General features: G+C 34.6%; 1 protein-coding gene and 1 pseudogene across 6 annotated transcripts in view; both read right to left on the bottom strand.

The window, feature by feature from the left end:
• Positions 1–21,586, bottom strand: part of LOC117981491 (putative uncharacterized protein encoded by LINC00269) — a 920,685-nt gene that overhangs the window by 338,264 nt on the left and 560,835 nt on the right. The window lies entirely within an intron of this gene.
• Positions 1,599–20,780, bottom strand: LOC100968165 (ataxin-3-like; annotated as a pseudogene).

The following is a 21,586-nucleotide window of genomic DNA, read 5'->3' as shown; positions in this document are numbered from 1 at the left end:
GGATTTCCATTAACAAGAATGCAGAATTAGCTTTGCAAATGGTAGGTGCAGTTAGGTGCAGGAAGCCATTATTTCTGAATGCCAGGTGGTAGCCACTGCTATGATTATACTGTTATAGGAACCATTTTGTCTCTAGTTTTCTCCATATTATCCTTCACAGAAAGTAGAATGATGACAATACAGTAGGTATTTGTTTTACGGGCATTGTCCTCATTTCCAGGCATACAATCTAACCTAATTACCAACCACTGTCACATCTCTGTATATAGCCAAAGACTAGTTTGGAAGAGGAAGCACCTGGATTCTATTGTGCTCTCTTCTACTGTTCATTGTAAATTCTTGAGAGTATTTTATTTCTCTCCATTATTTCCAATGTCCAACCAACTGATATGATCTCTCAATCAATGACAAGATATGTATGCCATTGTTGATGCATTTTTCTTATTATATATTTTTGATTTGTCAAGGATTCTGAAGCTCTGCTACTTACAAATATTTTCTCTTATCTATTGTCTTATTTTTAAAATACACACTAAAATGTGCAACAAATTCCCCTCCAAAAGACTTTCCAGTGTCTCAGCTCTTATGTCATTATCACCACTCATACACATGCATTCACATGCACACACACATACATGCCTGTAAATGATTTAGCTACTTTTCATAATTCAACCAGGGGTCTTCAGGTATTCAGGGCTAATTTGCATGGTATAAGTGGAGAAAAAGAGACAGATGTATTTATATCTTTCCTAAGTGGTCCTTTATAACTATTCAGATGTCTTTAAAATAGAAACTGTAAGAGTTGGCATTTTATAATTTATCCTGCTTTTCAGGTGATTTTTCTTTCACACAGTGTTGGGAAAAATATATTTCTGCCAAAAGTATTTAAGAGAGTTGATGACAACTATTAAAATAATAGTAGTCCAGTGACAATCATAGGTTATTAATACAATTAAATTCAATTTAAAATGTTTTTACAGTGGGCCTAATTAGAGAAAAGCACCAAATTAAATTGCCATAATTACAAAACTTCATCAGGTGGTAAATCCCATAGATAAATAGGGACATACTCACAAGTGTATGTGTCAATAGAGGTACCTATCTGTGTGTTCATTATTAAAATAAAAAAATACAGAAAATCATATTTCTTCTCTATGATGCAATGAATACAACTGTTAACTTTGGAAGAAAACACAACTCATAGAAAATTTTTAAAAATTATATTGGAATTAAGTAATCCATGGATTATACCATCTTCTTGTTATAATTCAGTACTTAGGTAGGAATATGAAAGGCCTGGTTAAGTACCTAAGTTAATCATGGTGAGGAAAAGAAGCTCAATTTTTAAAAAAATATTTTAAATTTCTTTAATTGCTGAATGCCTCTTTGGCTAATATTTGAAAGATCGTTATTTAGTCCTACAACTGATGCATTTTCCCACTTTCTCATTATTTTGTTTGCAAGCCACCTAAAAGTCTTATTTCCTCATATATTTGACACATTACCAAAATGGACCTGTGGTGTTATCCTACAGTATAATGTTGGAATCCTATGCTGTAATCACACAGGATAATATTGGAAAAATAGGAGTATTTAAATTATTTATTTACTTATTTTTTGTTCTTTTGAGACAGAGTCTCACTCTGTTACCCAGAGTGGAGTGCAGTGGCATGATCTCGGCTCACTGCAACCTCTGTCCCTGGGGTTCAAGCAATTCTCATGCCTCCACCTCCCGAGTAGCTATTACTACATGTGTGCACCATCACAACTGGCTAATTTTTTTTCTATTTTTAGTAGAGATGGGGTTTCGCCATGTTGGCCAGGCTGGTCTCGAACTCCTGGCCTCAAGCGATCCTTCCACCTTGGCCTCCCAAAATGCCGGTATTACAGATGCAAGCCACCACATCCAGCCTAAATTATTTTTGAATGATATTTTTTCCTTCTGTTTTCAAATTATTTCCAACAGTTTCTAAAGACATGGTCACAGCTGCCTGAAACATGGCTTATTCACTCATATCACCTAGATCACTCCCAAATGCTCCTGAACTTGTGGTCAGCCTTTCACATGGATATGAAATTTGTCCTGGTGAATCTACCTGCCCCTGCCGCTGCCGCTGCCGCTGCCGCTGCCGCTGCTTTTCAAATAGGTTTCTCTTCCCTTCCAAAGCTCTTTTGAAGTGAGATTTGTCCCTGAGGTCTATGGAATATCTTGAGATAAATTTCTGGAACTGCCTTGCATACTTAGCTGAATAGCTCTGCAGAGATCTGCTTCTTCATCTTCCAGGTCAATTACTTGGCGACTTAGTCCCAGAGCCCTCTGCAAATGCTCCTTATCATCTAACATTTCTGACCCATCATTTGCCTCTAAGACTCATTCCAGGTCTGTTTTATGGAACCTTTGCTGTTAATTTATCTAAGTCTTCTGCAATAAGTTTTGGTCCATGCATTTATTGGACCCTAATCATCTGCAGGAGTTGGTTGGCCTCACAATCTGGCAGATCATCCTTAACAAGAAATATGGAATAACATTCCTGTTGTAATTGAGCTGAGAAAAGTGCAAGGTATTTATCTGATGTTAAGTCTGAACCCGTCAAGAAAGTTTTTGAATTAAACTTTGTTTTCCTAACTTTCTGACTGTAAACAAGTATTATTTATAATTGCATATAAATTATCTTACATTTATAGGGTCGATCCTGAGCCTTTGATACTCTGGACTATTGAACAAGATTAGGTCTAAACCCCAAATTTTCAAGGCATTGCTTATAACTTGAATAGAGAAAAAACAAACACAAAAGCAAAAAAACTGTCACTTACATTTCCAGAAGCCTGCTGTAAAAACGTGTTTTTAGTTTCTTCTCTAAAACTCCTCCTTCTGCCATTCTAATCCTCTGTTCTTCAACTAGCTGATGTACAATTGAAGGTAATTCCACAGGGCTAAAATATTCTCCTTATAATAAATCATGCCGGCAATGCTGAGCACAAAGCGAGCCTTCTTGTTTGTCATGAAAGATGGACTCCTTGTTTATTTGTCTAAGAAGCTCGATTTTTAACCAATTATCTTAATTTCAAAAATTGTTTCACTGTGTTTTCATTTTCCTACTGTGTGTTTTCTAAAACATCTGTTTACACCAAGATATCTTAATTATGCTTTAAAGTTTTTCTTGCTGTGGCATACCAAAATTTCTGTCGGAAAAAAATGTATCCCACTTTCTTTGGTTAATGGGTTTGATATTTAATTATGTCCGTTGAGTAGTACTAAAATTATATCTTATGTTAAACTGACATCCCAAGGATTCTATGACAATAGTCCAAAATCATAAGAAGGACTATGGGCTTCTAGTAACGGTTATTAATATAGCTCTTTAATGTTTTTAAGACAACCTTCTAAACAGACTAAATTTTCTATTCCTGTTTAAATTGCTCTAAGAATTATTAATAGCAGCTTAAAACAACAAGCATTTATTATCTCACATAGTTTTTGAGATCAGAAATTCAGTAGTGGTTTATATAGCTGATCCTGATTCAGGATCTTTTACAAGATTTTAGTAAAGCTGTCAGTCAAAGTGCAGTCACCTGAAAGTTGACAGAGAGTGACGCATCTGCTTCCAACGTAGCTCACTTGTATGGTCACTGGCAGAAAGTCCCAGTTGATTATCACATGAGTCTCAACATAAAGCTATGCTCCCTTGCAGCTGACTTCTCCCTGAGAAGTCACTTAAAAAAGTGAGATACTAATTCACATACCCACAACAGTGTATAAACATTCTCTTGTCACTACAGCTACACCAACATCTATTGTTTTTGATTTTTTAATAATGCCCAGTACCCATAATGGAGTAAGGTGGTAACTCATTGAGGTTTTAATTTTTATTTCCCTTATGATTAGTGATATTGAGCATTTTTTTCATATTTGTTGGCCATTTGTAAATCTTCTTTTGAGAAATGTCTGTTGTTATCATTTACCCACTTTTTAATGGGATTATTTGATTTTTTTTCTGGTTGATTTGTTTGACTTCCTTGTAGATAGTGGATATTAGTTCTTTGTTGGATGTAAAGTTTGCCAATTTTTTTTCCAATTCTGTAGACTGTTTATTCAATATTTCTTTGCTGTGCAGAATCTTTTCAGTTTAATTAGGTCCCATTTATTAGTTTTGGTTTTGTACCCAAAAGAAAAGCAGTCACAATTTTAAAAAGACACCTGCATGCATATGTTTCTTGCAGCAGATTTCACAATTGCAAAGATGTGTAATCAACCTAAATGGTCATCAGCCGATGAGTGGATAAAGAAAATGTGGTATATATACAACATGGAAAAATACTCAGTCATAAACAAGAATAAAATAGAGTTTTTTTCAGCAACTTGTATGGAACTGGATGCCATTATCCTAAGCAAAGTAACTCAGAAATGGAATATGCAATACTACATGTTCTTACTTAGAAGTCAGAGCTAAGCTATGGATACACAAAGGCATGCAGAGAGGTATAACAGAAATTGGAGACTCAGAATGAGGGAAGGTGTGAGGTGGATGAAGGATGAAAAATCACCTATAAGGTACAATGTACTCTATTCTGGTAATGGATACTCTAAAAGCCCAGGCCTCATCACTATACAATTCATCCATGTCACCCAAAACCACTTGTACTCCTATAGCTATTGAAATTACAAAAACAAAAAGAGGGACCCAGATGGAGGTCACAATATATTTTATAACTCAATCACAGAAGCAACATACCATCAATCTGTCATATTCTACTGGCCACATAGATCAACCCTAGTAGAAGGTGGGAATGGACTGTACAATGGTATCAACACTAGGAGGTGGAGACCAATGGAGGTTATCTCAGAGGCAGGCAGCCATATACATGATCAAGATAAGCCCACATTACTTAGTATTTGAGAACTAGAATAAATTTCTTAAAAGTGTCCTTTAATAAGCCCATCAGGGCTCTAGGTGAAAAAATCCACCTAAAGCCATTTTATAAATAAGCATAGCTTATATTATTCTATGACATTTCCTTTTGGTCACTGCTTGGTTATTTATAGAGCCTCTGTTCCACCTGCTGTCCAAAGCAACCAGAGGGACTACATAACACTAGTCAACTTGATGAGCTCTAAATATTTAATATATCTCCCTCCATTCCCCAACACATAAGCCTGAAACTTGAAGAGTTATAATGTTGTCCTGAAGACTATAAAATGTGTTTTGAACTAACAACCAATCTTTGAAAAATGTCCTCCCATAAGCAGAATGCAGTAGGAGACAAAGGATAGAAGTTGAATTACACCTAAATACATACTTGGGAAAAAAGTGTATTCTTATCCCCCATGATTTGTAGCCTTGTTCATTTGAAAGTCTGGGCTCTGAAGAATGCTTCCAAGATGAGCCACTTTGATTTAGATGAGATTGCCTCTGGCCAATGTAGCTTTTCATATGATTAAGTCAAAAGTCAAAACGGGATATTTATATTGACTGGGATGATCAATCCTCACCATCCAAATAGGTAAATATTACATAATGGAGGGAAGAATATGGATAGAATTCAGATGAGCCCCTAATGCACCCACTAGCACAACAGACGGAGGCCTAAATGTTATTGTAATCTGTACAGGCAGGAACACCAAAGTCACAGATATTTCATTAACGTAAGTTTGGATCAAACAATTAGGTAGATAACCCTGTCAGGTTGAGATTGCTGTCTCAAAGCCAGAAGAATTTGAAATGGGTGATAGAGGAGGTAATTTGTAAATTATGTGTCATAAACACAAAAACTAGAGCCTTTATCCATTTTTAAATCTTGGCTAGTGTTTGCACTTATATTTATATTGTAACAAATTTCCTCCTGTAAAAAGCAGTAAGTATTTTCTAGAGAATTCAAACATAGAATTGGATGCAAAAATTACTGAAATTTTAGGCAATTTTCCCTTGGAAATGAAATTTGTTTCAGTTGTACAATAAATAATTGTATTATGTCATATAGGATCTTTTTTTCTAAATAAAAGAAGATTGCATGTATAATTTTGGTTACAGTAGATATTTGCTACTTGTTAATTATCCATCATGTAAATATCCTTTAAATTGTGAAGGAATCCCTAGTGTGATGGTGGAACTTGGGGCAGGCAGGGCCCAATCCTACATTCACACCCTAATAGCTCATAGACATATAAACTTGGGTTGAGCTTGAATTCACATGTTTCTTTCTTAGGCATTGAATGTTAAGGGACAGTGAAAGCTATTCAAGAAAATTTCAGGTTATTCAAGTCAAAAGAGTCACATTTCCAAGAGTGGCATTCCTGAGTGGTGACAGGGCTGTTTCCAGAAACATTAATATTCAGAGTAGCATCTAGCCAGTCTGTTTCAGTAGTCTGTTGTCTACTGGTTAGTTACCTTGTTCTTGCTTTTTTTTTTTTTTTTCAGCCTGGTCCTCCAGATTTATCCTAGGAGCAATTTTATATCATCTAGTAAGCTATTTTCATTTTCCTGTTACATTTCTGTTTTTGCTACTGAGTAGTAGGAATTTGAAAAATGCTGCTTTGATGTATATAGCAAGTATATACTTGTCCTTGATGGAGCTCCTGAATATAAGATAAAAAAGTCAACAATCTGTTGATGAAAAGAGAAGAGAAGGTGGAAATTATCAGTTTACACTGCACCATTTATCAAGTAAATATGGGTTTGGAACATCTATGTCAAATTTATTGCACAATAAAACATAAGAAAGTATTATGGTTGTGTATTTCTTTTTGAGTCTATCTTAAACTGTTAGTAGTTTATAGGACAGTTGGTAGAAGTTGGAGCAGCATATAAAATATTGAATATTGCAGTTAGGTAAGTCCTAGGGTTGTGAAATTTGAAAAGGTTTGCTAAGATTCTTTATTAAATCAAGAGCCAACTTTACAGACTCACAGTGACTCAGAAAATTGTATTTACTTATTTATGTGACAGGGAATGAAACACAGCAATGCCAAAAGATCAAACTGAAAAATAGTTTTAATATTTTGTTTAAGAAAGTACAAATAATTTTAATCACTTCATCTGCTTTTTCTGAATTTTCCTGTTATACTTGTTTTCTCAATCTATTCTTTTCTTCTTGAGATAGTGTCTCACTCTATCACCCAGTCTGAAGTGCAGTGGAACAATTATAGCTCATTGCAGCCTTCAACTCCTGGACTCTAGCAATCTTCCCACATCAGCTTCCCTACAAGCTAGGACTACCTGACTAATTTTTTTGTTTGTTCTTCTTTGTTGTAGAGACAGGATCTCCCTATGTCACCCAAGCTTGTCTTGAACTCCTGACTTCAAGTAATCCTCCCACCCTGGCTTCCCAAAATTTGGGGAAGGCACAGGTAGGAGCCACTGTGTTCAGCCTCAATTTCTATTTATACATATCATATTGTTAGCTCACCTATAAAGTCATTTTTTATTTACATTTTTTTCTATGTGATCACATCCAGTTTTATAGCTTTAAATAACATCAATATTCCAATGCTTCCCAAATCTCTCTCTAAATCTGAGCTTTTCTCTGAACTGCAGATTCATATACACAACCACATAATATTAGGTGATGAAACCATATGAAATTGATGACATTTGACTTTTTGGGCTCACAAAATATTTATATTGTTCAAATTATCCATATCTATACTTGGGTATTATATAGTAATATCATATTTTACATTTTCGAAACATAGCTCATAATTTCCATCCCCTTAAACTCCTTGTTAAAACTTTTCCTAATCCATGCTTTCAATCTCAGCAAATGGCAACACATTTTACACATTTGCTCATGATTGAAACCAAGAAGGTTCTTGATTGGTTATTACCTCATATAACTCTAAATTCAGTACATTAATAAGTCCTATTTTTCTATTTCCAACATATCTGAGAGCCACTTCTTTCTATCTTTAGGAATAAAATCCAGTTGAAGTCACCATTACTTCTTATATTGGCTAGCATTATGGTCTCCTGATTAATTTCCCTGTCTCTACATATGACCACTTTTAAAGGGTCTATTCTGTTCATAAAAGAGAAGGTATTTTTAAGACGTAATTTATATCATACCATTCCTATACTAAAAATAATTGTCTCCATATCACATTTAGATAATCAATATTATTTATTTATTTATTATTTTGGGTCATTTTTATTTTGATATAATTTCAAAATTACATAAAATTTAGAAGAATAGAACAAAGAACATTCATACCTAAGCAAAGGATATATGAATGGTAATTTTTTTAAATGTTTCTACCCATTTGTTTTATCACTCCTCTCTGTTCTCTCCTCCTCCCAACCTTCTTTCTCCTCTCCCTCCCCCACTACACTGATTGTTTTTGGAGCCATCTGATGGCAAGTTGGAGACATCATGACTCTTGATATGATTCACTAAGAAGGACACAATATTACCTCCTTGGCATCCCTATGCATAACCTAAATCTAATCATGAGGATACATCAAATAAGCCCAATGAGAGGGGCATTCTGCAAAACATCTGGTCTTTACACTTCAAAAATTCAAGGCTGTGAAAGATAATAAATATTGATTATTTACAATAGCCTATAAAATGCTACATATTCTGAGTCCAGCTATTTTTCTGACTTCATCCAGCAACACTCTTCCCTTTCTCATTATGTTCCAGACACTCCATTGTTTTTTGTTTGTATTTTTCTCCTGCAACATGCCAAGCTTGCTCCCCTTCCTTAGTATCTTGCTGGAGAACTCTTATCTTAGCTCTCTTACCTTAGATTTTCCTACAGTGATCACCTTCTTGTTATTGCTTTTCCAATTCAAATTTTATCTAACAAAAGTAACTTCCTTTAGATAGACTTATATTTCTCTCCCACAGTACTCTGTTTTCTTTACCTCATAAAACTTCACTTGAGGTATAGTATAGTACTTTTACTTTTTATTACCTGGTTTTTCCTATCCTCCCTCCCCTTTATCTTCCAGAATACTAATTGTTTTACAATTGGGGCTTGCCTACCTTGATTACTATTATAAACTCTGCACCATGTTCCAGGCATCTGGTAGTCAATTCATAGATGTGTTGAAAGAATGTAGAAATACATTCCATAAACTGATAAAATGACATAGACTATAAATTCATTTTTAAGAGGTTCATGCACCAAGAAATGTGTAAAGCGATGTATTTTGATAAATTATAAAATACTTCATGATTATTTTGTCAGAATTTTTAAATATTTAATAATTTGATCTGATTTTTATATGTATGAATTATTCTTTAAGTTACCTTGGGTGCACTTACAAGTCTAGATGAGCTATCACTTAACTACCTTGAAAGAAGGGTTTGGTGTCAATAATTGAGTTACAGTTGCAAAAGACATAGCACATCTTGTTAAATTTTGAAACATGAGTATAACTTCAAAATAATTACCTAGATTCTGGCTATTAAAGAAAGAGGAAATTAAGATGGCAATAATTACTGTGATGTTGTCTTGTATAAATTTAGCTAAACTGGAATTATGTAATTTCAAATTGCCTTTCCTTTAAGGTTCTAGTGTAGTGTTGGCTACAAAATAAATTTGTGCAAGATTTAGAAGGTGGAAGTGAAGCAGCAGCAGCCCATGTTTAAACTCAGAAATTTCATGTAAAGTTAGGTATGGTTTCAGATGGCTCATATTGTACAAGTCTGCCAGATTATCTTGTTGGCATGAGGAAGTAGTTGGATCTGCAGCACCTGGCGCTCCCACTAGGTCTCTGTCTTCAGCATCTTCAAGTACTTGGCCAAGTGCTTTTGAAGTTCCATGGTAAAGTGCATCAACTCTATTGTAGGTCATGCACATTATAAAGTTGGAGGCTTCAAAGCAGTAAGAGAAAAATGCAAGTTCAAATTTCATTTATTCTCATTGCTTACAGGCCAACTACATGGATTTTTAGTTTAGTTAGTTTTTTTTTTTCATCATGCTTTGTAGTGATTTAGCAGCCTGGGACAATGTAAGATACAATTTCTCAATTAAAGACAAGTTGCTGCAACTGTCCCCTCCTTAAATTAAGAGTCATGATGTTTGTTGAGAGTTTTAGATTTACTAAGTGACAAATACCTCACTTGGGCTTGCTAATCCAAAACTTTTATCAAGTAACCTGAGAAGCTACTAGTTTGGAGTGTGGCTCCAATCAAGAAAAGGCTCTTCAGCAGGTCCAGGTTGCTTGCAAACTGCTCTGCCACTTGGACCATATGACTCAGCAGATCCAATTTTTCTTGACATTTCTATGACAACCAGGTATGCTGTACAGAGCACTTGGCAGGCATGTGCAGATAATCATAATGCACCTCTAAAGATTTTAACAAAATTACACCACCCTCTAGGGATAACTATTCTCATTTAAGATAAAGATCTGCGCATGTTACAGAGCCTGAGTAGAGACTGAATGCTTGACCATTAACAACAAATTTATAATGTGAACATCATGAAAAGGTTGTTGTCTGACTGACTGAACCATAAAATTAGGTGAGCACAGCAGCACTTCATCATCAAGCAAAATTGTTATATATGAGATTGAGTTCAAGTAAGTCCTGAAGGCTCAGATAAGACATCTTAGAAAGTGGTCCACATGTCCATTGTTCATATGCCTGTTAAATTGCTTCCTCACTTTCAATACTTGATATGGTTTCTTATGTCCATTAGACTGAAACAAATACTCTAGCCCATTTATAAATGATTCTACATAATATGTTGATACTACCTGAATGTGGAGAGCTACAAAGTTTTAGCCTCATACTGGAAAATCATTTAAAAATAATGATAAAGGAAAATCTGTCCAGTGGACAGAATTTTGAGCAGTACACCTGATTGTTCATTTTACCAAGAAGAAGAAAATGCCAGATGTAATCGTCTAAAGTCATTCATGACAAGTGGCAAATTATCTGGTTGGATGATCAGGGATGTGGAATGAACACAATTGGGAAACTGGTGACAAGGAATTCTGGGAAGAATTATGTAGATAAACTTCCTCTGAATGGGCACAAAATATAATGATATTTGTGTTCCATATGAAGGAAAGCCAAAAAGCATTTCAGCAGATGGCAATCTTAAAACCCATGTGGACAAGCGGAACTGTTCTGTGGATGCAAATCAGTCTCTGCCCAGATATCTCTGTTGTAGCCCAGTGGGCATAGGAACTTAGTGGTTATATCAGCAGGGATGGATGTTACGCTGTGCTCAGTAATATGGGGCTTTGACAGCCAGCTTGATCTGGCTAACTATGGGTGAGTGACCAACATGCCAACAGCAGAGATCAATACTAAGTTCTAATACTGTGCCATTCCCCAGGGGGATACTGGCATGCTGATTACATTGAACAGCTTTCATTGTGAAAAGGGCAGTGCTTTGTCTTCTCTAGAAGACATACCCTGGTTATTAATTTAACTTTCCTATCCAAAATGCTTTAGTCAAACTCATCATCTATGGACTTATCAAATACCTTAATGACCCCCTCAGTATTCTTCATATCATTCCTTTTGAACATGGAAGTTATTTTATAACAAACAAGGTTAGGCAATGAGCTCACACTTGTTGACATAACGAGTCTTACCATTTCCCTCACTACACTGAAGCAGGTAGCCTGAGAGCATGATGGGTTAGCTGTTTCTGACTACTTAGTTATGGTACCAGCTGGGCAGCAAACACCTTGCAGACTGAAATAATGACGTTCATAATATGGTATATGCTTCATATCAGAAACCACTATATAGTTTTTATGTTCTTCTCCTATTCAAAATTAACTGTCCAGAAATCAAAGGGTGAAAATGAGAGTCATTTCTATTACCTCTTGTATTCACTCGTGACATTTTGCTTTTCTTTCTCAAATTCCTAGAATTTGGGGCTCTGCAAAATATAGGTGTTTGTTTCCATGGGATAATATTTTCACCAGAGGACACAACAATGATAAGCTTTTGGAGAAATATACTGCAAACTTTAGAGAACAGAACACGTTAGAATTTGGAGAGGAGGCAAATTATCATTGAAAACAAGAGTGTTAGAAGAGACCTCATAGACGAAATCATATTTAAACAGAGAGTTGAAGTGGGATACAATGCCATGAAGAACTCTGGGAGGTACCAGCAGAGGGAACAAAAGCGCAAAGTCCTCAAGACAATATCATGCTTCACGTGTTCGAGATCGCCCGTTCTTAACATTTGTAGGGTCATGGACCAAAGTACAAATAGAGGTTTATAAACCATATATTTAAATACTTTAAAACTATAAATCAAGTGAACACATCATTATAATCTATATTTGACAATTACACTTTTATAATGACCTGGAATTTGGGACTCTGAAATTCCACACAGGAGCATATACCATTGTGGGAAGGGCAAGCCCTCAAAGTGGGACACCAGACTGATGTTCACCTCTTTTCTTTTTCCACCCTGAGCTTTTGTATCACACCACAAAGGGTCACATGTGTTTGTGGGAATTTACCTTGCATATCCAATCTCTTATTCACTTCCCAATGAACACAGCCTTTGGCCACTCCAGGCCACCACACTTGTGAAGATGGTCCAGGGAAGAGGCTTGTGTAGGCCCTGGAGGTGGGATTAGAATCTTTTTGATAGGGAATCATGGGATTCCAGGTGTTTGTAGCATATTCTAGAATTGGTATGTGCATTGGTACATTCTCTGTCTCCACAGACTCCCATTTAGGGGAAGAGCATTGCTACAGGAAGGCCGACTAGAACCATTTAAAATATCCAGCTCAGAAAAGGAGATCCTTCTTTATCTAATGGCAGTAGCAGTTTGAGGAATATCCACCAGGCCATGTGACTGCAGTAGAGTTGGCAAGAAAGAATGTGCTAGATAAAGTTATAGAGTAGTAGGAGCTAGAACACAATTGTCAGTGGTTATCAGCCCCAGTTGCCCATTAAGATCACTATGAAAGTACCATTGCTTGGTTACCAACTCCACAAATTCTGATTCAGTTGATCTGGGCTAAGGTTTAGCCATAACAAATTTAAAAATCCCTGATGACTGAATGTAGAGTCAAATTTGAAAACCACATATATATACATAAACTTTGTTTTTCTCTCTGAGATAGGAGGTTATTGGATAATTTTGATTAGAAGAGTGCCACAAAATTATGCACATTCAAAAGGAAATTAAGATAGCAGCAGGATGAAGAACAGTTTCTAGGGAGTATAGAGAAGATGTAGTGAGATCAGTTTAGGAGGCTACTGAAACAATACTGGAAAGAGATAATGATGCTTTAGACCAAAATGGAAACACTAATAGAATTCTAGATGATATACTGATACAGAAGTCTGAAGTTCAGGATAACTCTTTATATATACTTTTTTAAATAAAATAACTTTGCATCTACAAGATTTTGGAATAGTACAGCTTTTAGACATGTTTATACAGTCTCAGCTTTTCAACAGTGAAACTTGAACAGAGTTGCAAATAATAATAATCTTTTCACTTATTTATAAATATTCATGATAGCCAAAAAATACTTAAAATGATATGGAAACATGATAAATCATATTTGTACCTTGCTATTTATACCAGCTCTAGATAAATTCTATGTGCATTATAACACATTAAATACTATTTGAGTTACTAGGTTAAAAAAGTATATATATATATATATATATATATATATATATATATATATATATATATAATAGAGCCTCAAGTGGTCCATCATTTTCTAGCTTACAACTCAGAGAAGTTTTACTAAAAATCATTATTAATGTCAAAATTAATGAAGACAGGTTTCTTTGCCAGATGATAAAAAATTGCATACTTTCCAAAACTATGGTTAAGTTAGTCAACATGTGATTTTTGAATAAACTGGCTCCGAACCATTGTTTAAATACACATTAGAAATATTATTAGCTTTTATAATTTTATTACAGGAAAAAGTATGGACTTATTCCCTCAAAAAGAGAACTAGGGCAGGTGGGAGAATTTAAGGGGGAATGGTGAGAAGCAATGTTGAGGTATATTATTATTTTAAAATGCAATAACTGAAATTATAAACCTTCGGATCTGTTTCTCTCTGTTACTTGCCTCATGTTAATATTGTTCATGAATATGCTGCAACATGTGCACTGTCAGAACAAAATCTAGAAAAGGCCCTGAATGCCTAAGCATTTCAATTCATGCTTTTACCTATTTTTCATATGTTATATTTTTATTGTGTCCTATTAACCCCATTAATAAGGGAGGAATTCCTGCCTTAGGATCATGAAGATGGCTGAACACATGACTCTTAACACTGGACAGATGAAATGGACAGCAGTTCATTAGTCACTTACACTCACAGTCCAGTGGAAGAGGACAACCCATGCCATATTTGGCAGTTGCATTTGGGAATGGAATGAACAACCAGGTACTGTGGGAGGCAGGCTTTGTAGAATCTAGAGTAGAGCGACTTTTGGTTTCCTTGTGGGGAAGTCCTTATGTTGTTTGCATAATTCTGAAGGCTAACAGGAAACTGAAACCCACCACTCAGAGATAAGCAGAAAGTATACCTGTTCTCTGAGATAAGGAGGTTTCTTTGACTAGGTGTCATCTGCAAGAGCAGAGCAGGCAGATATCTTGCCAATTAAGTCATTTGAGGCCCTCCTCATTTTACCAAATGTCAAGGCAGCACATATTTAATTTTAGACCTCACTCGACAAGTTACATGGAACCCCTATATATTATTTATCTATAATTTTTATCTATCTATCTATCTATCTATCTATCTATCTATCTATCTATCTATCTATCTATCTACCTACCTACCTATCTATGACATTTAGGGAGAGGATGAATCCTTTGTGCCCTCTTCACATCTTCTATAAGAACATGCTCTTGGCAGCTATGTATGGAGCTGAAATGTGGCCAAACTGCCCAAACCAACAGGGAAACCCAAGAACAAGGAATAAATGCCTAATGTTGCATATGTCTGATTTTTGGGGATGATCATTTAATACTTAACAGAAGCTGAGTAATGTAGTAATCAATACAAAGTATTTTAACAATGAATATGTAAATGATTGAAAGAATTCATATTAATAATCTATGGAGTACACACATATGGGTTTCTGATTATGTAGATTTAATTTTTATAGAAAACATTTCTGACTGTGTCTCACTCTGGGTAACCCACACACTATTACAGTTTCTTTATTGCATCCACCTTTTCTCAGAATACATGCAGAATTTGAGCAGTAAATTTCAATTATTTGTATATTGCTTTGTAAATAAATACATAGATGGATAGATGGATAGATAGATAATTGAATGATAAATTATAAGGAATTAGCCCATGTGATCATGAAGGCAGGCAAGTCCCAAGATCTTCAGGATAAGTCAGCAACCTGGAGAATTGATGGTGCCATTCTAGTCCAAAGACTGGCAGCCTGGAGACCCAGGAATAGTCAATGTTTCAGTTCTAGTGTGAAAAAAACAAGTGTTCCAGTTCAAAGCCCATCAGGCAAGAAGAGTTCTCTTTTAGTTGGCTGGTGGGAGGCAGGGATTGGCCTTTCTCTTCTATTTAGGCCTCCAACCAATCAAATCAGACTCACCAATATTAAGGGGGCAATCTGCTTTACTCAGTATATTCATTTAAATGTTAATCTTATCCAAAAACAAACACTCTAACAGAAAAGCCCAGAGTAATATTTGACCAAATATCTGTGTACTCTGTGATCTGGTCAAATTGACACAAAATTAACCACCACATTATGTAACCCAAACCTATCTGGAACAATGTTATCACCTTGACATGAGAATAAGGGAAGGTTAGCGTACAATTCAACTGTAGGCAGAAGGCAGATAAAATGAAAATCACATACCTATGGAAGTACCTGTATCATAGAAAGGTTAATATCCAGCAGGCTAGAGGTAGAATTTAGAATTGACTAATTTAAACTGTGCTAGAGTTGGTTTTTATCTCATGTTCAATAATTAATTTTCACCAAATTGTATAAGAAAATGATACAAGAATTTGTTTCCGATGTGACAAAAAACTAATTTTTCTTCAATAATCCTTTTTTTGCATCTGTTAAATCAATTGACTCTAAATAATATGTCACTAGGAAAAAAGTCCACAAATAAGATGTCATAAAAATACTGAATTATTAAATGGTAGACAAATAGGCTTCATTAATTTACTTAATTTTTAGAGACAGGGTCCCTAAGTATTTAAGTAGTTTAATAAACTCCTTTCCTCTCTCCCTAAGTATTTAAGTAGTTTAATGAACTCCTTTCCTCTCTCCCAGGCTGGAGTGCAGTGGTGATATCGTAGCTTACTGCTACCTCAAACTCCTGGTGTCAAGCAATCCTCCTACCTTAGCCTCCCAAATACCTGGGACTACAGGCATGCACCACTACAACTGGCTAATTTTAAAAAAAATTTAACAGACAGGCTTTTGCTGTGCTGCCCCGGCTGGCCTCGGGCTCCTGGCTTCAAGGGATTCTCCTGCCTATACCTCCCAAAGCACTGGGATTTACAGGTCTGAATTTAAATATAGTTGTATTCAACTAGATAGTCTCATCTTAAATATTTTTCTTGACAATAGTATGACCAAATTATCAGTATAATAATATCACATTATTTTCCAAGAGATTTGACATTTTTATCAAATTAACTATTGCAATGAAAATTAATGAATAAATTTTCAAGTGTTTGAAAATAATTATATATTTGGTCAAAAGGAACATATTATGCATACACGATAATATCAATATCTAAAAAAGGCTCTGTGAAATGTTATGGCACATAGAATTCAAACCTACAAAACTGGCATAAGCAAATATTTATTTTATAACTTACTTTATAATTTTAACTGTTAAAAGTAGGCATACATGTACATTATTGTGATTATGCAACAAAACAGTAAAAGTATGGAAAAAGTTGAAAAATGTGAAAATACATTAATCAAAATATTAGGAATAAGTATTTCTGGATTCCGGGATTATGGCAATTTGTATTCTTATCTTTTTTGTTTATTTTAATTTATCAAAAATTAACTTTCACAAATACTAGTATTTGTGATAATATTATCAACAGATAGCATATCTTTTTCCTTCTGATTGGTTGTTTAGCATGTATTTGTTTCCTAAGTTATGTAGTTAATTCCAATAATATTTTTGTGGATCTATCATGTGTCACAAGTGCACAATTATTCTGATCACAATTATGAAAATCTAATATTTTCATTTCTAATACATTACTTTTATAATACATTCATCTGATAGTTATTATTTCTGTTTCACTGATTAAATCATACTGGGAAAATAATTACCCTTATATGCTGTTGTCAGTATGGTTCTCTTATTCCTCACCTAACATTGGAAAACATTTCAAAAATAAAATTGTAGATTTAAGGAAAGATTTTGAAATCAACTATAATGGAAATTTTCAAAAATATAGTAAAAAGAAGAAAAGTATAATAAAGGCTGTGAATGCATCAGCAGCTTCAACAAGTAATTATCAACAAATGACTGTTTTATTTCATTTGTATCCACAGTTATGTTACTCATAGAGAATTATTTTTGGGAAAACTCAGATTTTTATCCGTACATCCAAAAATAATTAATCAAAGATGTATTTTTTAAGAAAGGCATCCTTTTAATAGGAGAGCCCTAATGTTTACTACCTGTTTGTAGATGAGAACAATCTAATAATACCACCAACTACACAGTCAAATTTAAAGTTTTCTAATTTTCTAATAGTTTTAAAGAGTTGATTCATTTGAGGAAATACCAAGTATGTTACTATATTATGGTTTTATTTCCTTAAAGCATCTTATAATTAATAGATCTCCTTCAATTCTTTTTTCATTATCATGAAGAACATAATAAATGCATTTTTGGAGTACAATAAAGTCCAACAATCTATTACTTTGTGTCAAGCCACTGAAATTGCTTATTATATTTCCATTTACCTTTTTTAAAAAGTTCAACTTATATTTTAAATATAGAAAGTATATGTGCAGATTTGCTGCATGGGAATTTGCATGATGCTGAGGTTTGCAGTACAAATCCCATCACCAGGATAGTTAGCATACTACCTAATGGGTAGTTTTTTAACCTACCCCCTCCCTTCACCCTCTAGTAGTCTCTATTGTTTCTGTATTTATGTATACATATATGTTTGTTCAATGCCTAGCTCCCATTTACAAGTGAGACTATGAAGTATTGGATTTTTCTGTTCCTGTGTTAATTTACTTAGGATAATGGCCTACAACTCCACTCATGTTGCAAAGGATATTATTTTATTCTTTTTGATGGCTTCATAGTATCCCATGGTATGTATGTATCACAGTTCCTTTATCCAATCTACTATTGATAGGTACCTGGAGTGATTCCAAATGTCTGAAATTGTGAATAGTGCAGCAATGAACATATGAGTGCATGTCTTTTTGGTAGAATAACATATTTTCTTTTGGATATGTCTACAGTAATGGGATTGCTCGGTCAAATGGTTGTTCTGTCTTAATTTTTTTGAAAAAAGTCCAGACTACTTTCCACAGTGGCTGGACTAATTTACATTCCAAACAACAGTTTATAAGCATTCCTTTTCTCTGCAGCCTCACTAGCACCTGCTGTTTTTTGACTATTTAGTAAAAGACTTTCTGACTGCTATGAGATAGTATCTCACTGTGGTTTTGATTTGAATTTCTCTGATGACTCGTGAAGCTGAGCATTTTTTACATGTTTCTTGCCCAATTTTATGTTCTCTTTTGAAAAGTTTTGTGCATTTTATTAATAAGGTTGTTTGTTTTTTGCTTGTTGATTTGTTTAAGTTTCCTATAGATTCTGGATAGTAGGCCTTTGTCAGCTGCATAGTTTGCAAGTATCTTCTTTCTTCCATTCTGTAGGTTGTCTATGTGCTCTGTTGATACTTTCTTTTACTGTGCAGATGCTCTGTAGTTTAATTAGATCCCAGCTGTCTTTGTTTGACTTTTATGTCATAATCTTATAATGCAATAGCTATAGAATAGAAACATACTATATTCAGAATTTAGTAAGATAAAATATGTTTTATAAACTACTTTCTTAGATTTACTCTCATATATCATAAGTGTTTTTGACAAAAACATACATGAAGAGAAAACATTTAACAAAGTTATGGTATCTGAATGATGAATATCTTTTATTTTATAAGGGAAATAGCTGTGGTCACTAAGTAAACAATATATTATAGTTATGGTATATACACTAGTGTTAATAAAAATGGTCTGACCATTTCTTCAACTCTAGTTGGAGAAAAATCATAGCAACATGGTCTCATTTCTTGTTTGCTACTGAAAGCAAAATAACTGTGTTTTGATTAATAGTTATCTCTAAAATTTTAAGTGTATACAAATGAGGTGAAACGCAGCGGGATAGAGATGCACAGCATGTCTAATTGAGAAAACTGCATGATCAACAATATTGTGTTATACCAAGAGACAGACGAAAATCAATTTTGCAGAAAATTGGCCTATGACTGATTAACAAAACAAAGATAAATAAGACTAAAATATTAGCTGACAATATTTCATATAACAGCAGAAACATAAAATGTTCACGTTTCTAAGTCTGAAAAGTACAAAAAGATGATGAAAATAGAAGTAATAGTAGTAATAAATTGTCAAAGCATCATAGTAAAATTATCAGTTTTCTAATTCAAGGGCGAAAACTCATCAGAAGAAATAAAAATGTGTGGGTCTTCAGTGGAAAATGCTTTTCAAAAATGTTTCATGATACCAGCTCAGGTCATGACTCTTATAGCTTATCTTGTTTAGTCTGTCAAAAACTGGTGACTAAGAATCTAAGTGTTGACAAATGTAGAAAAAAAAGTGTTTGTTTTATTTGATTTGATTTTGAGATGGAGTTTCCCTCTTGTTGCCCAGGCTGGAGTGCAATGGTGCCATCTCAGCTCACTGCAACCTCCACCTCCTGGCTTCAGGAGATTCTTCTGCCTCAGCCTCCCGAGTAGCTGGGATTACAGGCATGCGCCACCATGCCCAGCTAATTTTGTATTGTTAGTAGAGACAGGCTTTCCCATGTTGGTCAGGCTAGTCTCAAACTCCTGACCTCAGGTGATCCACCAGCCTCGGCCTTCCAAAGTGCTGGGACAGGCGTGAGCTCCCACACCTGGCCGAAAGTGCTTTCCACTTACACCCTAACTGAGAACCTGTTTTTTAGTTGTTGGTGTTTAGGTTTTAGGTGCATTTAAACATATATATTTTAAGTGATAATCAGTAGATAAATCAGTATACATACTGTGCAATACTCATTAATCAGTTGTAATCAGGACATCTGATGTATTTTACATGGTTTAAAAGCAGAATTTCTTTGATACAAAAAAAAAAGCACTCAAATTTTGACATAATGGAGTATGGTTTATTTTATAGCTAAGGGAGCTGATATTTGAAGAGAATAACCTGCTTATACAAATAAGTATATATGACCCAGAGAGTTTGTCACAGATCATACTCATTATGCTTTTTGATCAAGAACAAGACTGTTCAAAAAACATTATGCTAGGCTTCATTACATCGTGTGTTTTAGTGTTTGTCTTACTTTAGGTTTTGATTTTAACCAGCAGAATTTAATTTTATCACTTTGTATCACACATATAGACATTCCTTCTGGGAACTTTGAACATGAGATTAAGCCACCTTGGCTTGGCTCTGGTCCTACCTGGTTCCCTCTGCTGCTGGTGGCCTATGCCAAGGTCTTCATCTTCAACATTATTTGTTACTCTGTAACTCTTCCTCCTTCTTCCTTTGGCTCCAGTGACATGTTCTCTGCGTTTTCCTAATTCATCCTCACTCATGCATATTTTTCTTGGTTATATCCTATTTCTTTTCTCCATTTTTAAAACTAAAAGTGATCAAATCCTCTTTTATATTGACATTTACTGGTGATGCCTAATTTTTCCCACCTCAAACCTCATCTTTCCTCCAACCTTAGAAATAGCACTGTCATTTACCAGGTTGTACAACATCTTGAAATCTACCTTGACTCCTTGATTTTCTCCAGCCCATTTTCATTTGTCACATATAGGATTTTATTTTTGAAGTATATCCATTTTGACAGATTTCTTCATTGATGCTGTTATAATATATTCTCTTTTTCTCCTAGCTTTCTAATTGCCCATTTTTAATCTGCCAGCAAAGATCCATTTCTCTTTTGTCTCTATTTTATTTCATGCTTCTAGAAGTGCTGTTATTTTGTCATTCAAATAACTGTGTTCTGATAATTCCTGAATCTATACCTCCAAGCCAAAACACTGTTCACATAAAATCTGTGTAGTCGGTCTCATTTCTGGAATGTCTTCTTGAATATTTCATATGTATCTAATAATGATACAATATGTAAAATTATTGAGTGCTTATTATGTACCTGGCCCTAATCTGAATGTTTCACTCTATTTTTTCTTTGAACAATCACAGTAACCCTATGCTTTTGTTTCTACTGATATCCATACTTGATTATGGAAAGCTTAAATAACACACCTAAAATTCACAGTAAATGACAGCACTGGATTGTTAAACCCACATAATCTAGTCCCACAGAGAACACCTACACAGCAGACCAACTTAAATACGCAGAAAAAGCAATTCATTATTTCCCTTTTCT

The sequence above is a fragment of the Pan paniscus genome, chromosome 7, assembly GCF_029289425.2.
Source record: "Pan paniscus chromosome 7, NHGRI_mPanPan1-v2.0_pri, whole genome shotgun sequence".
Taxonomy (NCBI): domain Eukaryota; kingdom Metazoa; phylum Chordata; class Mammalia; order Primates; family Hominidae; genus Pan; species Pan paniscus.
The sequence above is the reverse complement of the archived record's forward strand: the minus strand, read 5'-3'. Positions and strand labels throughout refer to the sequence as shown.